Source organism: Stegodyphus dumicola, chromosome 11 (genome assembly GCF_044657685.1).
Source record: "Stegodyphus dumicola isolate Sdum_Otavi_A_Nest chromosome 11, ASM4465768v1".
NCBI lineage: Eukaryota > Metazoa > Arthropoda > Arachnida > Araneae > Eresidae > Stegodyphus > Stegodyphus dumicola.
In genome coordinates this window covers 165,590,534-165,603,601 of record NC_140778.1, presented here as the reverse complement: position 1 = coordinate 165,603,601, position 13,068 = coordinate 165,590,534, and the positions used below count along the sequence as shown (strand labels likewise).

The 13,068-nt window shown below is 47.8% G+C and overlaps 2 pseudogenes; both read left to right on the top strand.

Moving 5' to 3' along the window:
• The first annotated feature begins 834 nt into the window (after positions 1-834).
• On the top strand, positions 835-1,012 carry LOC146994525 (U2 spliceosomal RNA; annotated as a pseudogene).
• Positions 1,013-8,538: 7,526 nt separating this feature from the next.
• Positions 8,539-8,716, top strand: LOC146994524 (U2 spliceosomal RNA; annotated as a pseudogene).
• The last annotated feature ends 4,352 nt before the right edge of the window (positions 8,717-13,068 follow it).

The following is a 13,068-nucleotide window of genomic DNA, read 5'->3' as shown; positions in this document are numbered from 1 at the left end:
TATGGAAACCTTTTAAAGAAACTCGCAGTTAGCGAAACCATTAAATTTTCTAGGGATATATATGTTGAACACCTCACTGGAATAAAACAATCCTAAATAGACACTGTTGGACTCAGTGACTGGTTTTCAATATGCGATCATTGGATAACATTTGTATAAAGGACCTTCACGGCTAAGTAAATTTTGTAAATTTTGTAAATATGTATATATCTCCCACATCAAATAAATATGAAATCTAAAATCGCACTGTGTGCGTTGTTGGTATAACATGCCATGGTCTTACCAACACTATGTAAAATGGCAAGAAACATTGAACAATAAAAAATTTTTCCCGTTCCATCCCGTCACCATCCCGTTTGAGAATAGGCTTGCTGCTTTTTCTTCCGCCAGAGAGGAAAAGATTTCCAAGTATCGCCCGGTTGTTGAGCTGCTCAGGAGAGATTACACCGATGTCCAGATCCATCCCATCATCATTGGTTCTTTCGGCTCTTGGGACGACAAGAATGACAGAGTGCTACGTAGGCTGTGCAGCAACAAATATGGAAACCTTTTAAAGAAACTCGCAGTTAGCGAAACCATTAAATTTTCTAGGGATATATATGTTGAACACCTCACTGGAATAAAACAATCCTAAATAGACACTGTTGGACTCAGTGACTGGTTTTCAATATGCGATCATTATATAACATTTGTATAAAGGACCTTCACGGCTAAGTAAATTTTGTAAATATGTATATATCTCCCATATCAAATAAATATGAAATCTAAAATCGCACTGTGTGCGTTGTTGGTATAACATGCCATGGTCTTACCAACACTATGTAAAATGGCAAGAAACATTGAACAATAAAAAATTTTTCTGTTCTTATCAGCTTAATATCTGATACGACGTCGACATGACGTCAAGATATTAAACTAATTTTTGCAGATAGGCTTGTGGTTAGGAATTTATTCCGCCCTCGCCACGGGTTGGCCTGCTATGGCACTACTTGCAGGATACGGCCCACAATATATCCAAAAAGCAGAAACTTCACTCCCCCACTGCATCCTCAGGAAAACGTTTTTTGAAATGGCCCCTTCAAATTTCAGAAAACCGAAGATCTAACAACATCATACCTTTGTACGAGTGTGCCGCGACCTGCCTTTTTTTTAACTTGATATTGCTCGGGCCCCTCGTTCTTTTCCTCGGAATGGGAACATTCTGGAGCCTCGGGTTTAACCCTCGTCCTTTTCCAATGTCAAGTTCTGGTTTCTGTAAATACGAAGTTTTTTTCGTATTTACAGAAATCCCATAAAATCCACATTTTCATCCCGTACGCAGAAAACTTACTCATTCTGCCTGACTGATTCAAGGAACATCGGCCTCGAAATATTACTCAAATTTCATTAGCAGTAACATTTTTGTCTCACTTCGTGTAAGTTTGAGAGAATTCCTATTCACATTTGCCAGATCTTTCAAACTACAGCGCGCGTATACACATTGCTTCCTTCAACACACGAGCCATTTTATTGTAAATAACTCTCGAAAGGGTGTAAAATCTTTGTAGGCACACTGCAGCAACAAAGACTTTTCTGTCTGTTTCCTAATGTTTTGTTTTGATTCTCTGTATGATTTAAAAACGCCAGCTAATTGTAATGGTCTACAATTATTGTTACGGATTGTTGTATTTATGTTTTTATTCATTCATTCATTCATTTATTTTGTTGGCACATTAATATTAACAAACTTGGGAAAATGCCAATAGATGGCTGCACTATGCAGGAAGCAGTTTATTCTGAGTTTTGAGATGGCTTGCCCGCCGCTAGTGTGGAAGTGTAGAATACAAAGTAATCATTAATTGTAAAGTAAAAAGTACTGTTTGATTGTACATATTACAAATTAATTTGTAAAGTGTTTTTTGTAATTTTTCTGTTTGTTTAATTGTTTTAAGGTCCTAATATTTCACTCTGTGTTTTCAACTGCAACGTTTGAACTGAAGAGAGAGAGAGTATCCTCTGTATTATATCACTGTCTTTATATCTTATGTAACCTCAAATTTCCATTATGTATCAACAAACCGCACTGCGTGCGTTATTGAAAGACGTGCCATGGTCTCTCAATACTCTTGTAAAATGGCATGTATAATTTGTAAATAAAAAATTTCTGTTCTTATCAGCTTAATTTGCCGGTTTGATTTATTTTTATAGGTTCACCGGTGGATATGCTGATAGAGTATTTGCCTCATCCGGAGGACGGAGCTGAAGGCGGAGCCAAGGTGGATCTTTGGTAAGTTTTGCTTTATTTTTCCTCTCATTTCTCCTACTGATGCTTGATGGGTTGGTGACCTTTACTTGCGTCAGTAGGAATCTTTCCTTTCCCTGTGAGCGTGCAGGTGTCTTTTCCCGCTTTCACTGAACTAGCCGTTTTCGGTTAATCCATGTGATGGGCGAGGTCTAACTTTTTCTACCTCTTTCCTGTCTATTCTTGCTCTTCTTAAGTATTTTTTCGCTATTTAGTGTTAAAATACTTTCGTTGAGCCCTTATTTTTTCCTTTCCACAAACTCACTATTATGGTGGGCGTGGTCTTTCCTTTATTTCATATCTATCTCTTTCCTCTTTCTGGTATCGTTTGTTTCGTTTTATTTATTTTTCCCATGTCCAGGTTAGGTTCGAACTAACTGGTTGGATTTTATGCTTACTCGGATTAGTGTTCCGGAGTAGCCGTGAGCCCTTAGCCTGTGTTCTGCCACAGGTCAGGGATCGAGTAAGCTTCCGATTACCCATCCATGTGAAAAGGACACCCGGCTGGGTGCGGCCTTTAGTGGGGCGTAATCTTCCAAGTCCTGGTCATCGTCTTTGCTTTCCTGTCAATGGTTTTTCCTTTCGATCATTTAGTCTCGGTAGGTGCCTCGACCCCCAGTTCGTCGTGGGTCCAGGGACTTACCTCCATTGGTATCCTTGCAGACAGGCCACTCGGCTGAGTGTATCCTTAGCTCGACACCAATTTCCTTCCGAATCGGCTAGTTGCACGCGCTAGTTTCTCCGCCTACCCCGGTCATGTTTTTTTTCTACCAGAGCCACCGAATCTTCTGCAAAGACTCTTGCTCTCCATTCTCGCTTTGATCTTGCCAATTGCCAATTAGCAGTATTACTAATTATTTGTACTCTCGATTTCGAGCTCTATTTTCAGATGTCAGAGTCACCCGGCTTGCCATGCATTCCTGTGTCTCACGGCCGCCTCGAATACCGTCGCCGACTACTGGTCTCCCTCCGATGCCACCTGTCCTTGGTGGACTGCCACAGAGTGTTGGATGCCCCGATGGATCGCTGGACATGACGCCACACAGACGTCTGAGCCATTTGCACGCTTCGGGTCACTCCTCCGTGATGACAACGCGGTCTGGTAGTCTTCACCCAGCTCCTGCTCCACGTCGCCACATCTCTGCCTCTGCTGTTCCCTCTGGTCCTCCTCTGCTGAGAAATGGTTCCCTGTGCCAGATGCTCTCCATCATATCTGCCAGGACGTCTGCCTCCTCTCGCATCTGCAATGATGTCTTCGCTTCCTGCTCCCGGACTTCGCCTCCTCCGGAAATGCTCTCTGCACCGCTCGTGCCTCTTACTTCGCCTCCTTCCTTACCTTCTCCTGGCTCCATCCTTGCTACTGCTGCCCCTTCTTCAGATTCCCCAGTGTGTCACCACACAAGGTCACGTGCTGCTGCTGGACACTCCTGCGCGCACACTTCTCCGACTAAGTCTCCTGTTCCTACTTGCTCGATCTGCCACTTCTGCTTCTCCTTCGGGTAGTCCAAGAGTTCGTTCGCCGTCCTCTGCGATCTCTGTTGATGGAACTCCTAGTGCTTCCTCCTCTCCTGTTCCTGCTCCTGCAACTTCTGGCGACAGAGCGTCTTTCCTATATTCCGACGATTCTGCATCTATGCGGGGTGTCTCCTTCACGCCCGGCTTCTGGTAATTCTCCTCCCGCTGCCGTGCCCGCGTCTCCTGGTGTCTCCACTTGCTCTTCTCCGGTTGACTGTCCGACGTGTGGTAAGTCGTTCCTCAACAAGAGACAGCTACGCTTTCACCGCTTCCGCCGTCATCGCCTTGCTCCTCCTCCCTCCTCTCCTGGTGCTGCTGACTTCTCTACCACTGGCCATCCGCAGCTTCCGTCTACTTCTCTTCAGGCCTCGCCGCCTCCTTCCAATGCTACATCTTCAGGCGCTCCTATTCCTTCTACTACCTGCCGCGAGGGTTCCACGCTCCATCTCGTCTTTCCTGTAAGCGAATTCTTCATGTGCACAGAGCCCAATTGCAGCCTCCTGTTCCGCTCCAACTCCTAGTCCTGTATGAAGAGATCCCTCACCAGACACCTTCTCCAGGAACATCTGACCCCCATTTCTTCATGTATGAAATGGTGCAGCCTTTGCAACTCCCGGCTAGCCAACAAGGTATCTGTCCATGCCTGTTTCCGCACCTCTCCTCCCGTCATCTCCACTGGTGCCTCTTTCCGCTGGAAGTGCACAGTTTGTCCGTTCTCCTGTCCTTCCCGGAAAGGGTTATTCAACCACTCCGAATTCCACCGGCGTGCTGAGAGGAACTCTTCCATTGACCACGACATTCCTCTTCCTGCTCCTGTGCCACAGCGACAGCCGCACCCTCCACCTGGTGCCTCTTCTTCACCCGCTGATGTGTCCTCCAGATCTCCGGCTACGTCCGCTCCAGCTCCTCCCGTGACTTCTGTGGACGCTCCTTCTTCACCTGCTCCAGTCCCATCTCCTTGCTCTTCCGATTCGTCTGCTGTATCGGCCTCTCACTCCCTGCCTCCTTCTCCTCATGACGTCTCCAGGACTACTCCTAATGCTCCTCGCCCAAGGCTTCTTCATCCCTCTTCGGCCGCTCCTCCTGCTCCAGTGTTGACTTCTGCCTCGCCTGCTGCCTCCTCCTCCCTTGCTGTTGTTCCTCCAGATTGCCTCGTCTCTGCATTTCCTTCCTCATCATCGTCACCTGCTCATGACACAGTCTTCTGCCGACTTCTCCGCTTCCGAGTTTCCTGATGTCAACCTTCATGAGGTTGTCCCCGTTGTGGCCGCTGATGACCCTGCTCGTATTCCTCCTGCTGACGAAATTCCTGTCACAGAGCCTGCTCTCCTGAACTTCTGGGATTCCCTGCACAGCTTTTCTTCTGGGATTACTGACGACGACGCTTGGGACTCCTTTGAGGTCTGCTTTCTGAACGTCACGGAGTCTGCCTCAGAAATTGTCAAGCTCCCTCCACCTTCTCCTCCTGCGCCTGGTTCTCCGCGCCCGGTCAACACCTCTAACCCTCGGGTCATTCAACGTTTATACCGGAGAAATCGTCGCAGAGCCATCCGTCTCCTTTCCTCTGACTGCTCTCCTCCTTGCTCCATTCCTGCAGAAGAGATTGCCCTCGAATTCTCCTCAAGGTACTCCGCCAGGGACTCCGACTCCTCTATCTTCACTACCTGTATATCGGAACGTCCTCCTCTCGATTTGTCTCCTTTCTCTCCTGCCGAGGTTCTTGCCATGCTTCGCTCCTGTGAGAACTCTGCGCCCGGCCCTGACCGCCTCTCGTATGCCCACTGGCGAGACGCTGATCCAGACTGCAAGATCTTGTGTGAGATATTCAACATCTGTCTTCGCTTCCGGCGTGTTCCGTCTTCATGGAAATCTTCCCGCTCGTTCCTCATCTTCAAGAAAGGGGACCCGTCGGTGATTGACAACTGGAGGCCAATTGCCCTCAGTTCTTCTATTGCTCGCCTTTTCTCTGGATGTCTCGCGAAACGGCTCACCCACTGGTTATGTGACGAGTTTCTCCACCCCTCACAGAAAGGATTCATGCCGCACGATGGGGTTCTTGAGCACAACTTCATCGTCCAGCAACAGTTCCAGCTTGCCCGTAGGATGAAGTCTGAGCTCTGTCTGGCCTCTCTCGACATTGCCAACGCCTTCCGCTCGATCCCGCACTCTGCGATCTTCACAGCACTTCTCACGTCTGGTGTCGGGGAGGACTTCGTCTCCTTAATCCAAGACCTCTACAGGAATTCCTCTACCTGCTTCCTCTCTTCCGACGGTGCTTCTGGCCATGTAGACATCAATGCCGGTGTTCGTCAGGGGTGTCCCTTGAGCGGCCTCCTGTTTAACCTGGCCATTGATCCTGTTCTCCGCTCTGTTGGCTCTTCTCCTTCCTCGCCTCGTGTCCTCGCCTTCGCTGATGACGTCCTCCTGCTCGCTCCTTCTCCCAACATTCTTCAGGATGACCTGGATCACATTTCTGACGTCTTCTCTCGTCTTGGTCTCCAGCTTAATCCCGGTAAATGCCACATATTTCACCTTGATGCTTCTCGCCCTGCTAGGGTGCGTCCGACCGTCTTCTACCTGGATGGCATCCCTATCCACGCCCTCGGTGATGGTGATCAATTCCGTTTCCTCGGCAAACCCGTGGGCTTCCACCTTCCACCTCTCCGTGCTCAGCTACGTGATTTCTTGATCCTGGCTAAGAAGATTATGGACTCGAAGCTCGCTCCGTGGCAACGCCTGGATGCACTGAAGACTTTCTTTTTTCCCTCTCTCCTCTTCTTCATGAAGACTTCGCAGCACGCAAAGGGAGACTGGAGAAAGATTGACGATTTTCTGCGTCCTGCCCTCAAGAAGACCCTGAATCTTCCTCCCGAGGCTTCTAACAACTATCTCTTTATGGCCTTTCCGGCAAAGGTGCCCTCGGCATTCCACTCGCTGCGGAGGATTCAGACATCGCTGCTGTCGACTCTGCTTTCAAGCTGCTTTGCGCTAGAGATCCCTTTGTTCGTGCTTCCGCCTGGGATGATCTAACCTCCTTCGTCCGTGCACGCATCGGATTCGCTCCTTCTCCTGAGTTAGTGGCACAGTTCCTGTCTGCATCCGACGAAGCTCCCTTTGCCGCCTCTTGCAATTCCATCTCCTCTACGTAGTCTGCCTCAAGGTCCGCATCTCGGCTTCTCAAGATTGTTTGGACTATCGATGCTGGTGGGTCTCCCTCTATTTCCTGTGGTCCTAACACCATCTTCCCGAGCCAAAAGCACACCATCTTCCGGGCCTTCCGGACCCTAAGACGGGCTACCCGTATTAGAGATCTGTCCCTCCTCCCGAACCAGGGTAAGGCTATTGAATGTGTTGCCGTCTCGCGCTCGAGCTCGCACTTCTTCAGAGAGGGGTTCTTCACGCGCTTCGCGGACTGGAGATTTGTTCACCGTGCCAGGCTGAACCTGGTACCTCTCAATGCCTGCAAGCCCTGGGACCATTCACGCCGTGGATGTCGCCGTTGCAACTTCAGTGAAGAAACGCTCCCACATGTCCTCAACCACTGTATGCGTTACTCTTCCATCTTCCAACGACGTCACAATGCTGTGGTTGAACGGGTGAAGAAGGCCGCGAGTGGGCGCTGGGATGTGCTCTTCTGCAACCAAGTCTTCCCTGGTACTTCTCTCCGCCCCGATCTGGTTCTTTACAAAGGCTCCTCCGCTCTGGTAATCGACGTCACCATCCCGTTCGAGAATAGGCTTGCTGCTTTTTCTTCCGCCAGAGAGGAAAAGATTTCTAAGTATCGGCCGGTTGTTGAGCTGCTCAGGAGAGATTACACCGATGTCCAGATCGATCCCATCATCATTGGTTCTCTCGGCTCTTGGGACGACAACAATGACAGAGTGCTACGTAGGCTGTGCAGCAACAAATATGGAAACCTTTTAAAGAAACTCGCAGTTAGCGAAACCATTAAATTTTCTAGGGATATATATGTTGATCACCTCACTGGAATAAAACAATCCTAAATAGACACTGTTGGACTCAGTGACTGGTTTTCAATATGCGATCATTGGATAACATTTGTATAAAGGACCTTCACGGCTAAGTAAATTTTGTAAATTTTGTAAATATGTATATATCTCCCACATCAAATAAATATGAAATCTAAAATCGCACTGTGTGCGTTGTTGGTATAACATGCCATGGTCTTACCAACACTATGTAAAATGGCAAGAAACATTGAACAATAAAAAATTTTTCCCGTTCCATCCCGTCACCATCCCGTTTGAGAATAGGCTTGCTGCTTTTTCTTCCGCCAGAGAGGAAAAGATTTCCAAGTATCGCCCGGTTGTTGAGCTGCTCAGGAGAGATTACACCGATGTCCAGATCCATCCCATCATCATTGGTTCTTTCGGCTCTTGGGACGACAAGAATGACAGAGTGCTACGTAGGCTGTGCAGCAACAAATATGGAAACCTTTTAAAGAAACTCGCAGTTAGCGAAACCATTAAATTTTCTAGGGATATATATGTTGAACACCTCACTGGAATAAAACAATCCTAAATAGACACTGTTGGACTCAGTGACTGGTTTTCAATATGCGATCATTATATAACATTTGTATAAAGGACCTTCACGGCTAAGTAAATTTTGTAAATATGTATATATCTCCCATATCAAATAAATATGAAATCTAAAATCGCACTGTGTGCGTTGTTGGTATAACATGCCATGGTCTTACCAACACTATGTAAAATGGCAAGAAACATTGAACAATAAAAAATTTTTCTGTTCTTATCAGCTTAATATCTGATACGACGTCGACATGACGTCAAGATATTAAACTAATTTTTGCAGATAGGCTTGTGGTTAGGAATTTATTCCGCCCTCGCCACGGGTTGGCCTGCTATGGCACTACTTGCAGGATACGGCCCACAATATATCCAAAAAGCAGAAACTTCACTCCCCCACTGCATCCTCAGGAAAACGTTTTTTGAAATGGCCCCTTCAAATTTCAGAAAACCGAAGATCTAACAACATCATACCTTTGTACGAGTGTGCCGCGACCTGCCTTTTTTTTAACTTGATATTGCTCGGGCCCCTCGTTCTTTTCCTCGGAATGGGAACATTCTGGAGCCTCGGGTTTAACCCTCGTCCTTTTCCAATGTCAAGTTCTGGTTTCTGTAAATACGAAGTTTTTTTCGTATTTACAGAAATCCCATAAAATCCACATTTTCATCCCGTACGCAGAAAACTTACTCATTCTGCCTGACTGATTCAAGGAACATCGGCCTCGAAATATTACTCAAATTTCATTAGCAGTAACATTTTTGTCTCACTTCGTGTAAGTTTGAGAGAATTCCTATTCACATTTGCCAGATCTTTCAAACTACAGCGCGCGTATACACATTGCTTCCTTCAACACACGAGCCATTTTATTGTAAATAACTCTCGAAAGGGTGTAAAATCTTTGTAGGCACACTGCAGCAACAAAGACTTTTCTGTCTGTTTCCTAATGTTTTGTTTTGATTCTCTGTATGATTTAAAAACGCCAGCTAATTGTAATGGTCTACAATTATTGTTACGGATTGTTGTATTTATGTTTTTATTCATTCATTCATTCATTTATTTTGTTGGCACATTAATATTAACAAACTTGGGAAAATGCCAATAGATGGCTGCACTATGCAGGAAGCAGTTTATTCTGAGTTTTGAGATGGCTTGCCCGCCGCTAGTGTGGAAGTGTAGAATACAAAGTAATCATTAATTGTAAAGTAAAAAGTACTGTTTGATTGTACATATTACAAATTAATTTGTAAAGTGTTTTTTGTAATTTTTCTGTTTGTTTAATTGTTTTAAGGTCCTAATATTTCACTCTGTGTTTTCAACTGCAACGTTTGAACTGAAGAGAGAGAGAGTATCCTCTGTATTATATCACTGTCTTTATATCTTATGTAACCTCAAATTTCCATTATGTATCAACAAACCGCACTGCGTGCGTTATTGAAAGACGTGCCATGGTCTCTCAATACTCTTGTAAAATGGCATGTATAATTTGTAAATAAAAAATTTCTGTTCTTATCAGCTTAATTTGCCGGTTTGATTTATTTTTATAGGTTCACCGGTGGATATGCTGATAGAGTATTTGCCTCATCCGGAGGACGGAGCTGAAGGCGGAGCCAAGGTGGATCTTTGGTAAGTTTTGCTTTATTTTTCCTCTCATTTCTCCTACTGATGCTTGATGGGTTGGTGACCTTTACTTGCGTCAGTAGGAATCTTTCCTTTCCCTGTGAGCGTGCAGGTGTCTTTTCCCGCTTTCACTGAACTAGCCGTTTTCGGTTAATCCATGTGATGGGCGAGGTCTAACTTTTTCTACCTCTTTCCTGTCTATTCTTGCTCTTCTTAAGTATTTTTTCGCTATTTAGTGTTAAAATACTTTCGTTGAGCCCTTATTTTTTCCTTTCCACAAACTCACTATTATGGTGGGCGTGGTCTTTCCTTTATTTCATATCTATCTCTTTCCTCTTTCTGGTATCGTTTGTTTCGTTTTATTTATTTTTCCCATGTCCAGGTTAGGTTCGAACTAACTGGTTGGATTTTATGCTTACTCGGATTAGTGTTCCGGAGTAGCCGTGAGCCCTTAGCCTGTGTTCTGCCACAGGTCAGGGATCGAGTAAGCTTCCGATTACCCATCCATGTGAAAAGGACACCCGGCTGGGTGCGGCCTTTAGTGGGGCGTAATCTTCCAAGTCCTGGTCATCGTCTTTGCTTTCCTGTCAATGGTTTTTCCTTTCGATCATTTAGTCTCGGTAGGTGCCTCGACCCCCAGTTCGTCGTGGGTCCAGGGACTTACCTCCATTGGTATCCTTGCAGACAGGCCACTCGGCTGAGTGTATCCTTAGCTCGACACCAATTTCCTTCCGAATCGGCTAGTTGCACGCGCTAGTTTCTCCGCCTACCCCGGTCATGTTTTTTTTCTACCAGAGCCACCGAATCTTCTGCAAAGACTCTTGCTCTCCATTCTCGCTTTGATCTTGCCAATTGCCAATTAGCAGTATTACTAATTATTTGTACTCTCGATTTCGAGCTCTATTTTCAGATGTCAGAGTCACCCGGCTTGCCATGCATTCCTGTGTCTCCACGGCCGCCTCGGATACCGTCGCCGACTACTGGTCTCCCTCCGATGCCACCTGTCCTCGGTGGACTGCCAGAGTGTTGGATGCCCCGATGGATCGCTGGACATGACGCCACACAGACGTCTGAGCCATTTGCACGCTTCGGGTCACTCCTCCGTGATGACAACGCGGTCTGGTAGTCTTCACCCAGCTCCTGCTCCACGTCGCCACATCTCTGCCTCTGCTGTTCCCTCTGGTCCTCCTCTGCTGAGAAATGGTTCCCTGTGCCAGATGCTCTCCATCATATCTGCCAGGACGTCTGCCTCCTCTCGCATCTGCAATGATGTCTTCGCTTCCTGCTCCCGGACTTCGCCTCCTCCGGAAATGCTCTCTGCACCGCTCGTGCCTCTTACTTCGCCTCCTTCCTTACCTTCTCCTGGCTCCATCCTTGCTACTGCTGCCCCTTCTTCAGATTCCCCAGTGTGTCACCACACAAGGTCACGTGCTGCTGCTGGACACTCCTGCGCGCACACTTCTCCGACTAAGTCTCCTGTTCCTACTTGCTCGATCTGCCACTTCTGCTTCTCCTTCGGGTAGTCCAAGAGTTCGTTCGCCGTCCTCTGCGATCTCTGTTGATGGAACTCCTAGTGCTTCCTCCTCTCCTGTTCCTGCTCCTGCAACTTCTGGCGACAGAGCGTCTTTCCTATATTCCGACGATTCTGCATCTATGCGGGGTGTCTCCTTCACGCCCGGCTTCTGGTAATTCTCCTCCCGCTGCCGTGCCCGCGTCTCCTGGTGTCTCCACTTGCTCTTCTCCGGTTGACTGTCCGACGTGTGGTAAGTCGTTCCTCAACAAGAGACAGCTACGCTTTCACCGCTTCCGCCGTCATCGCCTTGCTCCTCCTCCCTCCTCTCCTGGTGCTGCTGACTTCTCTACCACTGGCCATCCGCAGCTTCCGTCTACTTCTCTTCAGGCCTCGCCGCCTCCTTCCAATGCTACATCTTCAGGCGCTCCTATTCCTTCTACTACCTGCCGCGAGGGTTCCACGCTCCATCTCGTCTTTCCTGTAAGCGAATTCTTCATGTGCACAGAGCCCAATTGCAGCCTCCTGTTCCGCTCCAACTCCTAGTCCTGTATGAAGAGATCCCTCACCAGACACCTTCTCCAGGAACATCTGACCCCCATTTCTTCATGTATGAAATGGTGCAGCCTTTGCAACTCCCGGCTAGCCAACAAGGTATCTGTCCATGCCTGTTTCCGCACCTCTCCTCCCGTCATCTCCACTGGTGCCTCTTTCCGCTGGAAGTGCACAGTTTGTCCGTTCTCCTGTCCTTCCCGGAAAGGGTTATTCAACCACTCCGAATTCCACCGGCGTGCTGAGAGGAACTCTTCCATTGACCACGACATTCCTCTTCCTGCTCCTGTGCCACAGCGACAGCCGCACCCTCCACCTGGTGCCTCTTCTTCACCCGCTGATGTGTCCTCCAGATCTCCGGCTACGTCCGCTCCAGCTCCTCCCGTGACTTCTGTGGACGCTCCTTCTTCACCTGCTCCAGTCCCATCTCCTTGCTCTTCCGATTCGTCTGCTGTATCGGCCTCTCACTCCCTGCCTCCTTCTCCTCATGACGTCTCCAGGACTACTCCTAATGCTCCTCGCCCAAGGCTTCTTCATCCCTCTTCGGCCGCTCCTCCTGCTCCAGTGTTGACTTCTGCCTCGCCTGCTGCCTCCTCCTCCCTTGCTGTTGTTCCTCCAGATTGCCTCGTCTCTGCATTTCCTTCCTCATCATCGTCACCTGCTCATGACACAGTCTTCTGCCGACTTCTCCGCTTCCGAGTTTCCTGATGTCAACCTTCATGAGGTTGTCCCCGTTGTGGCCGCTGATGACCCTGCTCGTATTCCACCTGCTGACGAAATTCCTGTCACAGAGCCTGCTCTCCTGAACTTCTGGGATTCCCTGCACAGCTTTTCTTCTGGGATTACTGACGACGACGCTTGGGACTCCTTTGAGGTCTGCTTTCTGAACGTCACGGACTCTGCCTCAGAAATTGTCAAGCTCCCTCCACCTTCTCCTCCTGCGCCTGGTTCTCCGCGCCCGGTCAACACCTCTAACCCTCGGGTCATTCAACGTTTATACCGGAGAAATCGTCGCAGAGCCATCCGTCTCCTTTCCTCTGAC